This window comes from Myodes glareolus, chromosome 9 (assembly GCF_982192425.1).
Source record: "Myodes glareolus chromosome 9, mMyoGla1.1, whole genome shotgun sequence".
NCBI classification, from domain to species: Eukaryota; Metazoa; Chordata; class Mammalia; order Rodentia; family Cricetidae; genus Myodes; species Myodes glareolus.
In genome coordinates, this window is record NC_142034.1 from 70,114,652 (window position 1) to 70,127,515 (window position 12,864).

At 37.0% G+C, this 12,864-nt stretch overlaps 1 protein-coding gene across 2 annotated transcripts in view; it reads right to left on the bottom strand.

Moving 5' to 3' along the window:
- Nucleotides 1–12,864, bottom strand: part of Fnip1 (folliculin interacting protein 1) — an 82,966-nt gene that overhangs the window by 67,758 nt on the left and 2,344 nt on the right. The gene's annotated exons all lie outside the window — the stretch shown is intronic.

Below are 12,864 nucleotides of genomic sequence, written 5' to 3' on the forward strand. Positions count from 1 at the left end.
TCCTGCCTGTAACCAAAGTGTGTAGTGTCTTCCACAATAGGGTCTTACTTTGATGCTCTAGCAAGCAATGGAGAGCAATGGAAATAGACTGTTATTGTTTTAGGGGTCTCTTGAACCCCCCTGAACAACAGCTCCAAGAGAGATATGTCCCTGTCTGGCACTGGAGTTTTTGTTAGACAAGTCTATGGTCCCTAGGGAGCACACTATCCTACTGAGGTAACTGTGGGGGATTGAACTCAGGGTCTTATGCATATGAAGCATTTGCTTTACCACTAAGCTATACGATAAGCCCCCTCAGTTTGTTTAGAAGGTACAGTGGATCCTAGAGATCTAGTATAGTATAAACGTAAAACAAAAACCAAAATAAGGTAGCAATCATAAAATAAGAAACCAAACTTCTACTCCCTATAGAAAAAGTATATAAATTTAAAGCATCTCCTGACCAATTTATCAGAAAAGAAGAAAATACTTAATACTCCAAGTTATTACAGCCATTTAACTGGTTTCTATAACTCTAGAGACAATGACACTCCCTCCTACTCTGAAATCTTTACACTACAACCTTGAAATCACATTGTATGTGTTCCTCCTAACATTTTCACATATATCTCCTGGTCACAGAATCAGAGTTTCTTTACTACTATACACACAGGAAACTGTGAACTGGAATATACTAGTCAGAACATAACAAAAGACAGCGAGGTAAGAAGAAGGGAATGAAAAAACAAAAGAAACTAAACAAGAGCTTAAGACAATTTCCTTCTGACTTAAGGTCTACTGTAGGCTCTGCTATTCTCTAAGGCAGCTTCCTTCACAAAGGTGCTAGGGATTGAACTGGTTCCACAGGTGAGGGCATGAAGAACTCACACTGCCCTTCAAATCTTAGGTCTAAATACAAAACATGTGAATACTATTTACAACCACAATGATACTGCAGCAGTATCCAAAAGTTAGGTAATATAAAAATGCATATGAAAAATCCTGCAAGAAATAAACAATTGTCTTGGAGCATAGGATATTAATTTTTTCAACTTCACTAAACAAAGCCAGATCACTTTACAAAGTGGTTGTACCAATTTATACTCCAAGGACTATACAAGTGTTCTCACTGCTCCACATTCTTGTTAATAGCTGGTACTAGCCCAACATTTTGGTCTTTGCCAGTCAATATCAATGGACGCACCACTCTTTACTAAAATAAGTTGGCTGTAGTTTTGGTAGATACATTTAATATACCCAACATTAAGAAAACATGCTTTTAAATTTGCTACAAGTTTTATTTTAACAACAAATGGAGGCAGTTTTATCAAATAAATATGTATGAACTGGCTGACTAATCATGTAGTCTTTCTCCTTTAACAAGTAACAGTATGTTATTATACTTCATATAGTTCAATATGCCAGGCAACGCTGAAAGGATGTTAAATAAATCCTTCTAACAAACTGACGAAGTCTTATTTCAATTAACAGACTAAGAAACAGAGGCACAGAAATTTAATTAGTTGCCATAGGTTTAACCAACAAACTAAAAACCAACCTATATTCTAATTTTCTATATTGTTTCTTTTTTGTTGTTAGTATCACTGGATAAAGAGAAAGGCTTACTTAAGATCACAGTTCAGATACTGATAGGGTTCTTGTGGGCAGAGTCCCAAGGCAGTGAAGGCCAAGGGACACGAAGTACATATCCTCTGATCTTTTCTTTCTCTTCTTATAAAGTTACTAATGTTCAATCATATTGCCTCCAGTCTGATGATCTTATCTAATATTCTAATCACCTCCTTAAGGCCACACCTCTAAAACCACAGCTGGGTTAAATTTCTATCCTTGTATTTTGCCAAAATAGGGATTAAACTCCAGCATGCATTTCAGAAGGGACAAGACATGTTCCATGTTCTGCCCATGGTATGTCCTCAAACTGTGGGTGGCCACAACTTTAGGGGTCAAATGACCCTTCCACAGGAGTCACCTAAGATCATAGGAAAGCACAGATATTTACATTATGATTCATAACAGTAGCAAAATTACAGTTATAAAACAGCAATGAAAATAATGTTATGGTTGGGGGGCACTACAATATAAGGAACTGTATTAAAGAGTCACATTATTAGGAAGGTTGAGAACCACTGTATTATCACTAAGAAAATTATTTAATTTGAGTGCTTTGATGAACTCCCTCATCTATAAAATGAGGCTATTAGTTTGTTTAGTTGTCTTGAGGAGTAAATTAATGAGTACAACTCTCTATGGTCCTTAAGATTCTGTCTGGCACAAATGTGCTAATTGAGTATTACAAATACTAACAGCATGGACTGGAGAGATGGTTCAGCAGTTCAGAACACAAACTGCTCTCCAAGAGATCTAGATTTGATCCCAGTACCCACATTAAGCAGCTAACACTACCTATAACTGGAGCTTCAGCTTCCACACTACTAGGAACCTGTATTCATGTGCACATACCCCAGTCCCAACATACAATTTAAAATATTTTAAAAATTTTAAATGTTAACAATATTCTCTTACCTTTTCTTATCTGTAGAAAAGTTTCATTTAAAAGTGTGATTATTTACCTAAGCTTCACCTTTTGGGGAGGGCATGTTCATGTATTTTAAAGAAATCATTTTAATTTTTTTTTCTTTTCTCTCTTATGCAATTATTTCTAGTTCATTAATTTGACTCCTACAGATTAACTGGTTCTACTTTCTTTGGATTTATTTTCTAACAACATTAAATAGAACACTCAACACATGTTATGTACATCAACTAAAAACTGTTTTGTTTTTTTTTTTAAGAGTTTTGTTACTTTGAGGTTTTTATGAGCAGGCACCATCATGCCCAGCTCTAAAATAATTTGTAGTATCAAATTTTTTCGTTACTTTATCTTCAACAAGTAGGAGAAGCATGTCAAAATCACCTATCATAATAGTAAATATGTCACTTTATCCATTTTTAATGAAGTTTTTTTTTTTTTAGATATAAATGTTCTCTCTGCATGTATGCCGGCATGCCAGAAGAGACAGTTGTGAGCCAACAAGTGGTTGCTGGGAATTGAACTCAGGATCTCTGGAAGAGCAGCCAGAGCTCTTAACCACTGAGCTGTCTCTCCAGCACCCAGTTTGTTTTTATATATTTTTATTTTAATTCTTTTTGCTTGTTTGTTTTTAGATAAGTTCTCTCTATGTAGCTCCGGTAGTCCTGGAACTCAGAAACATCCTCTTGACTCTATTTCCAGATTAAGGCACGGGCCACCACACTAGATCTCTGTAGTTCTAAAACATGTTATAACTGACTAGCAAATAAAATTATATTCACCATAAGTAACTTTTTTGTTGTTTTCTTCAAGACAGGGTTTCTTTGTGTAGCCTTGGCTGTCCTGGGCAAGGCTGGCCACAAACACACACAGCCTCTCTGCCTCTCTGCCTCTCTGCCTCTCTGCCTCTCTGCCTCTCTGCCTCTCTCTCTGCCTCTCTCTCTGCCTCTCTCTCTGCCTCTCTCTCTGCCTCTCTCTCTGCCTCTCTCTCTGCCTCTCTCTCTGCCTCTCTGCCTCTCTGCCTCTCTGCCTCTCTGCCTCTCTGCCTCTCTGCCTCTGCCTCTGCCTCTGCCTCTGCCTCTGCCTCTGCCTCTGCCTCTGCCTCCCAAGTGCTGGGATTAAAGGTGTGCATCACCACTGCCTGGCTAGTAAGTTTTTAGTTCTGGTTTTTATATGATGCAACTGGAGATATATCTAGCTTTCTTTTTGCTGTCTAGATATTTTTCTTAACCCTTTGTTTCTAATATTTCATAACTTAAATTAATGCATCTTGAAAATATGTTTCTAAGAATCCCATATTACTATGTATGGTTAATATCATACTGTTGTGGAAGATTTAAATTATAACTCGGTTATATCTTCCTATGGAGACAGGAGCTCCGGAGTGAGATTACAGGCACTATCATGTCCAATACAAATTTAAAAATATATAAAAAGACTGTGAGTTTATAAAAATGTTCATAAACTGGAATGGGAATATGGCTCAACGGTACAGTGCCTACCCACTCTATATTGAGTTCAATACCCAGCACTGCAAAATAAGTGGAAATAGAAGTTTAAATAAATTGTATGGGGAGTGACTCCATCTACCCACACTACCACTCCTTTCTTTGGATTTTTCAGGTATGGTTTAACAGTTCAAGGACTCTACAACATTAACAAATGCATTTCTCGTAGATGTTATTGTCAAGTTTGTCTTCTTCATCCTGTTTTAGCCTCAGTCTTCACACAGAACCAAGGTGTATCTGCTTTAGAAAATATGAAACATCACACTCAAGATCATTAAGGACTTCAGAGAAACAGGCTTGTAAAAGCAGGCCCTAAGAACTAAAAATATGATTATTCAAATTAAAACATACTTATATAATTCACTACAAAATAATATGAAATATTTGAGAAGTACAATATAAAACTAATATGACAGAAATTGGGGGGGGATCCAAGAAACCCAAAGGCTCAATAAAGGAAGCGCCCCTTGAAATCTTACAAAGTCCAAATAGAAGTGATGGAATTGTGAAAATCATGTAAGAATATTCCCTAGAATTAAATGCCTTCTGACTAAAAGGATGAACACCAGCAAATTAATTTGTAAAAATTTCCAAACAAAACCCAAGGAAGATTATCCTGAATTTTCAGAAGAAAATCCTATATCTTTTGTGATTTCTCAGCTACAATACTGGTAGCCATAAGACAACAGCGTAATGTCTTTGAATTTCTAAGTTAAAATGATTTCAATTTAGAGCTGTTGTGTGTATGGGATGTGGTATATGTGTTAAGTGTATGTGGGTTGGCTAGAGGTTGGCACCAGGTGTCTTCCTCAATAGAGTTCCACTGTCAATCAAATTATTCTCAATAAATAACAAAGACTCTAATGAAATAAGGTCTTTAAACCTGAAGCTCACCAGTTCTGCTATCCCCAGGGGCCTTCCTGTCATCATCTCCCCAAAGATGGTATTACAACAAAGTGCCACTGAGTCCAGGTTTTTACATGGGTATTGGGTATACATAAACTCAGATTGTCATGATTTGTGTGACAAGCACTTCACTGACTAAACCATCTCCCTTGCCCTTCAAATGGAATTCTATAACTATCAGACTGCCAAGCAAGCATAAACGTAGAATTAATTTTTGGTTTGCAAAATCTTATGTTTCTTTGATAAAAATGTTAAACAATTAAATTACTCACAAATAATTCCTAGCATATTTCTGCATTATTATAGATGTGTAGTTTGTGGCTTCTAAACTAAGAATTAACCCAAAATATAAAGCTAGTAGTAAATCTTACGTTGTAGGGCTTGTGTGAACAGGCCACATTTGATTCACCTTCTCAGTACCTCACAATCTGCATTTTCCTAGTATAAATGGAATTTTTAAAAAATATATGCAGATTATAGAGACAGAAAGGCAGGTGAATAAACCTCTCAAAGTCCTGCCCTCCAAGTACAGCATCAATTGTATAAACTGAGTTCATTAACCCATCTACAAATTTTTATTACAAGCCTATCCAACCACTACATTAGAGATAAGAGAATCATATGAAGCAGCCAACCACATTTGGAATAGCTTGGAATAGAATGCTACTGTGTCAAAGGACACTCTGTATTAGGCAGTGTGGTCAGTGTGTGTACAAGGAGACAGGTCCCTGGAGCTCTGGAGGTGTTCTTACAAATAGGCTATACTGGAGCTCCAGCTTCCCAATAGGTCAGTCAACAACCATACAAGACATAAGGGGCCAGAATTTTCAAGTAAGGAGGAAAAAAAAAATGTTCTCCAAAACCGCTTCTATTTTTAAACTCTAAATTACCAAAAAAGAAGACTACTAGTTCATTAATTCATTCTTTTACTCAGTCAGCAACACTCAATGTCAGGGATGACACCAGAAAATACACTATTACACTAACTGCTAATGAGGGGTATAGTAGAAGGTATAATAATCTATTCTGGAAATTGGGACTGTCCTTGAAATCTTAAAAAACAATGAAATATGAAATTTTTCTTTAAATTGGCAAACAATGTCAAAGAAAAACTTAAATTATTTATTAATTTATTAAGCAAGTAACTCAAAATAGAAATAATTTTAACCTACCTAGAACTTTTCAATTCCATAATTTAAAGTATTTTTAATTTCTTATAGCTTCAGAATTTCATTCTTACATGTAATATATTTCAACCCAGTTACTTTTTTTTCTATTCACCAAACATTTAGTGACTTTCTTCTTGAGCCAGGCACCAGAAATACAGTAGAAAACCTATTAGAGGCTATACCCTCTTATAGAACTTAAAATGTAGTGAAGATATGACACCAATGAGTGCAATTACACCACAGAAGACAACAGCCCAGGACTTGGAGATGTAGCTCCATGGCAGAGCACTTGCCTAATATGTGTGAGGACTTGTGATCCATATCTATCATAAAGAGGAAAATAAAGAAGAGGGGAAAAAGAAAAATAAAGGTTCTATTACACTTTGTATTTTGAAACTGGGTGTTACTATGCACCCCTGGCTGGCCTAGAACTCCCAATGTAGACCAGCCAGGCTTCAAATGCATCTTAAACGATATGATTATAGGTATGGATCACTATGTCCTGCTCCACTGAAGCTTTAGAGAAAAATATGAGGGTGAGAAGATGACTCAGTAAAGTGCCTGTTGTGCAAGTCTAAGGACCTCAGTTCAACCCCTGGAACCCAGGTAAAAATCAGGATGCTGTAGCATGTTCATGTAACCTCAGTGCTGTGGCAGAGGGGAGAGCTGGAGACAAGTGGATTCCTGAAGCTCACTGGCCAGCCTAGCTGAACTGATGAATGAGGTTCAGGTTCAGTGAGATACCTTTCCTCAAAAATTAAGGTTTGAAGCTGGGTATAGTGGTCTTTAATTCCAGCATTTGTGAGGTAGAAACAAACAGATGTCTATGAGTTGGAAACCAGTCTCGTCAACATAGGGAGTTCTAGGACAGTCAACGTTATATAAAGAGACCCTGCCTCATATACAGCAACCCAACAGCCAACATCAAACTAAATGGAGAGATCCCAGCGATCCCACTGAAATCAGGAACAAGACAAGGTTGTCCACTCTCTCCATATCTATTCAATATAGTTCTTGAAGTCCTACCAATAAGCAATAAGACAAAGGAGATCAAAGAGATACAAATCAGAAAAGAAGTCAAACTCTTACTATTTGCTGATGATATGATACATAAGTGATCCCAAAAATTCTACCAAGAACTTCTACAACTCATAAACACTTTCAGTAATGCAGCAAGATACAAGATTAACTAAAAAAAAAAATCAGTAGCCCTCCTGTACACAGATGATAAATGAGCTGAGAAAGAAATCAGAGAAATATCACCCTTCAAAATAGCCACAAATAGCATAAAATATCTCGGAGTAACTCTAACCAAATAAGTGGGATTTGTATGACAAGAACTTTAAATCTTTGAGGAAAGAAATTAAAGAATACACCAGAAAGTGGAAAGATCTCCCATGCTCTTGGGTAGGCAGAATTAACATAGTAAAAATGGCAATCTTAGCAAATGCAATCTACAGATTCAATGCAATGCCCATCAAAATCCCAGCAAAATTCTTCACAGACCTCGAAAGAATAGTACTAAACTTCATATGGAAAAGCAAAAAACCCAGGATAGCATAAACAGTCCTGTACAATAAAAGAACCTCTGACTTCAAACTCTACTACAGAGCTACAGTACTGAAAACAGTCTTATATTGGCATAAAAACAGACAGGAGGACCAATGGAACTGACTTGAAGACCTGGATATTAATCCACACACCGATGAACACATCTGTCTTTTGACAAAGAAGCAAAAAATATCAAATAATTAAAGAAAGCATATTTAACAAGTGGTGCTGGCATAACTGAATTTCAACATGTAGAAGAATGAAAATAGATGCATATCTATCACCATGCACAAAACACAAGTCCAGATGGATCAAAGACCTCAACATAAAACCAACCTTACACTTAACCTCACAGAAGAGTGGGAAGTACACTTCAACACATTGGTACAAGAGACCATTTCCTAAATATAATCCCAGTAGCACCGACACTGAGAGAAACAATTAATAAATGGGACCTCCTGAAACTGAGAAGCTTCTATAAAGCAAAGGACACGGTCAACAAGACTAAACGGCAGCCTACAAAATGGGAGATGATCTTCACTAACCCCACATCAGAGGTCTAATCTCCAAAATACACAAAGAACTCAAGAATTTGGTCATCAAAAGAACAAATAATCCAATAAAAAAATTGGAGTACAGACATAAAACAGAGAGCTCTCAACAGAGGAATCTAAAATGGCTGAAAGACACTTAGGGAAATGTTCAACATCCTTAGTCATCAGAGAAATGCAAATCAAAACAACTGAGATTCTATCTTATACCTATAAGAATGGCCAAGATCAAAAACACTGATGACAATTTATGCTGGAGAGGATGTGGGGTAAAAGGAATACTCTTGGATTGCTGGTGAGAATGCAAGCTGGTACAGTCCCTTTGAATAGCAAAATGGTGATTTCTCAGAAAATCAGGAAACAACCTTCCTCAAGACCCAGCAATACCACTTTTGGGTATATATCCAAAGGATGCTCAATCGTATCACAAGGACATGTGCTCAACTATGTTCATAGCAGCACTCTTTGTCATAGCCAGAACCCAGAAACAACCTAAATGCCGCTTGAATGTAGAATGGATAAGGAAAATGTGTTACAGTTACACAATGGAGTACTACACAGCACAAAAAAGGTAATGACATACTGAAATTTGCAGGCAAATAGATGGAGCTAGAAAACATCATATTGAGTGAGGTAACCCAGCCCCAGAAAGACAATTATCATATGTACTCACTCATAAGTGATTTTTAAACATAAAGCAAAGAAAACCAGTCCACAAATCACAATCCCAGAGAACACAGACAACAATGAGGACCCTAAGAGAGACATACATGGATTTAATCTACTTAGGGAAAGACAAGATCTCCTGAGTAAATTGGGAGCATGGGGACCATGGGAGAGTGCTGAATGGGAGGGGAGAGAAAGGAAGGGGAGCAGAGGAAAATATATAGCTCAATAAAATCAATAATTAAAAAAAAAAGATGTACACACACACACACACACACACACACACAAAGAGAGCCTGCCTAAAAAAAAGAAAAAAAGAAAAGAAAAAGAAAAAGGCCCTTGCCATCAACATTAACTTCTGGCCTAAACACAACCACACACACGTGCGTGCGCACACACACTTTTTTAAAATAAAGAAAAAAAATTGTTGTCACAGTGCTCAAAACAAACACATAAGTCAAATTATTCTCAATAAATAACAAAGACTCTAATGAAGTCTGACATCCAAACAAAAAAACTGGAAAGAATGAAAGGAGAAACTAGGATGCCAGGCCTGGTGGTGTATACCTACATTCCAAACATTCAGAAGGCTATGGCAAAAGGATTATTAATACATATTACAGGCTAACCTGTCTCAAAACAAAAAACAATCTGTATTAGTTACTCTGCTGTTGCTCTGAAAAACTACCATGACAAGGCATAAATATGGAAGAGAGAGCTTGGGTTTACTGTTCCATAGGGTTAAGAGGCCATCATGGCAGGGAAGCATGGCAATAAGCAGCAGATATGGCAGCAGGAGTAGGAAGCTGATATATCACACCTTTAGCAACAAGCACAGAGCAGAGAAAGTGAACTGGAAGTCAGCACCAGAGCTTTAAACTCTAAAAGCCTACCTACAATGATGTACTTCCTACAGCAGGCTGACCCTCTTAAACCTCCCCAAACAGAATCACCACCTGGATACCAAGTGTTAAATGCCTGAGTCTAGGGAAGTTATTTCTTAGTCAAATCACTGAACCCCAAAAACAACAAAAAGAGAAACATGGGAAAGGGAAGAAAGAAGCAGGGCAGAGAGGGAGGACTCTGGGAAATGAGGGTTTGGGGAATGTTAACATTTGAGTATCTACTATCAATTTATCCTCAGAACATCTCTAAGAAGATTAGGTGTAACAGATACCTAGACTCTTCTCAGCATTCCTGTCCCACTCTCAGCCACATTTGGTGTGACACCTGATCATATTTCTGGCTTGAGGTATACTACCACCATCAGAGCAACTCCACATGCCTTAGCACTCGTTCAGGTCTAAGTCAAGTGGGGCATAATCATGGGTAAGTTTATCAATAATGCAAACAGCACAGATTCTCTAAAACTTTTACTGGAAATCCTGAAGTACAGTTTGTCTGTTCCAAGATGATGTGAGAAGGAGCTAGCAGCATTACATCTAACACTTCATGATGATAAAAAGAATGAAGCCTGAAGACTTGGCAATTAAATGCTAGAACTCAGTTTGAAAATCAAGAAGTCTGGTTTCCAAACCAAAAGACCTTAAATCACTGCATAATAATGTTTCTCAAAGCTATATCAACAAATCTCATTGGGAAAGTAAAGTCAGGTAAAAATAAACCACTACAACTCAAAAGAAGGTTAGAAGGTCAAGTTGAAAAGTTTAGATTTAGTTGAGAATTTCCTTTTATTTTTTATACTATAGCATACTGAAATTAGTTTAGTTTGGAGAAAGACAAGAGGAACACACAGAAAGATCCATTAAGAAGTAGTTAGCATCAGCATAATTCTTGCTTATCGACAATAAAGAGTAAATGTTTCTAACTGTGCTGGATAACATGTCAACTTGATACAAGTTAAAGTCATCTGAAAGGAACTTCAATTAAGAAAATGCTTCCATAGATAAAGGCAAGCCTGTAGGGCATTTTCTTAGCGACTGATGGGGAAGGGCCCAGCCCACTATGGGTGGTGTCATCCCTGAGCTAGAGTCCTGGGTTCTATAAGAAAGTAAACTGTGCAAGCCATGGGGAGAAAGGCAGCAAGCAGCACCCGTCACGGTAGCCTCTATCAGCTCCTACCTCCAGGTTCCTGCTCTGATGAATTCCCATCTCATTTCCTTTGATGATGAACTGAGATGTGGAAGTGTAAGACAAGTAAAGTAAACCCTTTCCTCTTCAAGTTGCTTTAGTCATGGTGTTTCCTCACAGTAATGGTAACCCTAACTAAGATATTAACTTAGAAAAATAACAAAAACACAGACAATTCTTTTTAATAATTACTTCCTATAAACATTTAAAATAACATTCTTCACCAAATTAGAGAGGCTTTTTAAAAAAAATGGATAAAAATATCTAAAGCAAGCCTTTTTACAAGTAGTACAGTAGTGAGCTCACGTGTAATGTTTTACTTCCACTTTAATGTGCCTAATGGAAAAAACACAAAATAGAATCAATCTTCTGGACAGCACCTTTTTTCTTGAACTCTTTAAGTGGCCTAAATATCATTTCAATTCTATGATGACAGCTGGATACGGTGACACGGGCCTATAATCCCACCAAATAGAGGTAGGAAGACTGTGAGTTGAATCAAAGTAAGCTACATGGTCAGTTCAAGGACAGCTTGAACAACATGGTGAGACTTCATCTCAAAAGAAAATTAAAAAATGAATCCTACAAATGTCTGAAAAATATCCTATGGTATCTTTCAAACTCATCTCCCCCTAAAAAACATATGAGACAAGCCCACAGGACTCTGTTTAGTAGGGGCTGTCCTAAGAGTGAACAACAGCAAGAAGGCAGCAGTTCCTGGCCATCTTTTCTAATGGGGGAACCATGAAAGACAACAGAGAAACATATTTAGAAACATCTTTGTCAAAGTTATCTCCTATAATGAAGTCCTACAGTGGCTAACCACAATTGGGCTTCTCTAAGAACTGCCTCTTGGAAATAGGTAGTTGCTAATGTCTGTGCCTTCTGTGCAATTTAAGGGGCTGAAGAGATGGCTCAGAGGTCAAGAGCTCAGGCAGCTTATTCCAGAGGACTCAGGTTTGTTTCCTAGCACCTACACAGAAGCTAACAACTATCTATAATTCCAGTCCTGTGGAATTCCTGTCCTTTTCTGAGGGCATAAAATGCACATGGTGCACATATATACATGCAGGCAAAACACCCATATACATATTTTCTGAAGTGTGATTTTAACAATTTAAGTTACTAACATGTGAGCATGCATACACACACACACACACACACATATTTTGGTCAGTTTAAGCTGCCTAGTGTATGCACACATGCACACAATTTCAATCACTCCAAACCCTGGTGACATTAAAAAAAAAAGTGTTGGACAACACTTTAGGCAAATGCAAATTAAAATTACAATTCAACATAACAGCTATAGCCAAAAGACAAAAAATTATTAGGGGCCAGTGAGATGGCTCAGAGGTTAAAGGTACTTGGCCACACAAGCCTAGTGACCTGAGTTCCATTCCCAGAATTCATGTAAAGGTGGAAGGAGAGGACCAAGTCCACAGGGTTGTCTTCTGACCTTCACATCCACACTGTATCACATGTACATCCCTCACACACATCATACACACACAAAACAATAAATAAAATTTAAAATTTTAATTGGTTAAGGTAGTTATGTTTCTACACAACAAAAAAGTATTCATTTTCTTAAAAGGATAATTTAATGTACTGAAGAGATTTATAGCAAAAGTAATTTTTTTTTTGCAAAATAACTTTAATTTATCACTACTGGAACTTAAAACAAGTATTTTTTGAAGAAGCTTGGGAACTTTTTAAAAAGTTAAGTAATACTTTGCACATGAGCTAGCAACTCTACTGTTCAGTTTCTATACAAAGAAAAATTATTTCTAAATAAAGATTCATACACAAATATTCACAGCAGAATTGTTCAAATATCCTCTAACTGATAAATGAATAAACAAATTATAAGGCTGGAGTGATGACCAAAT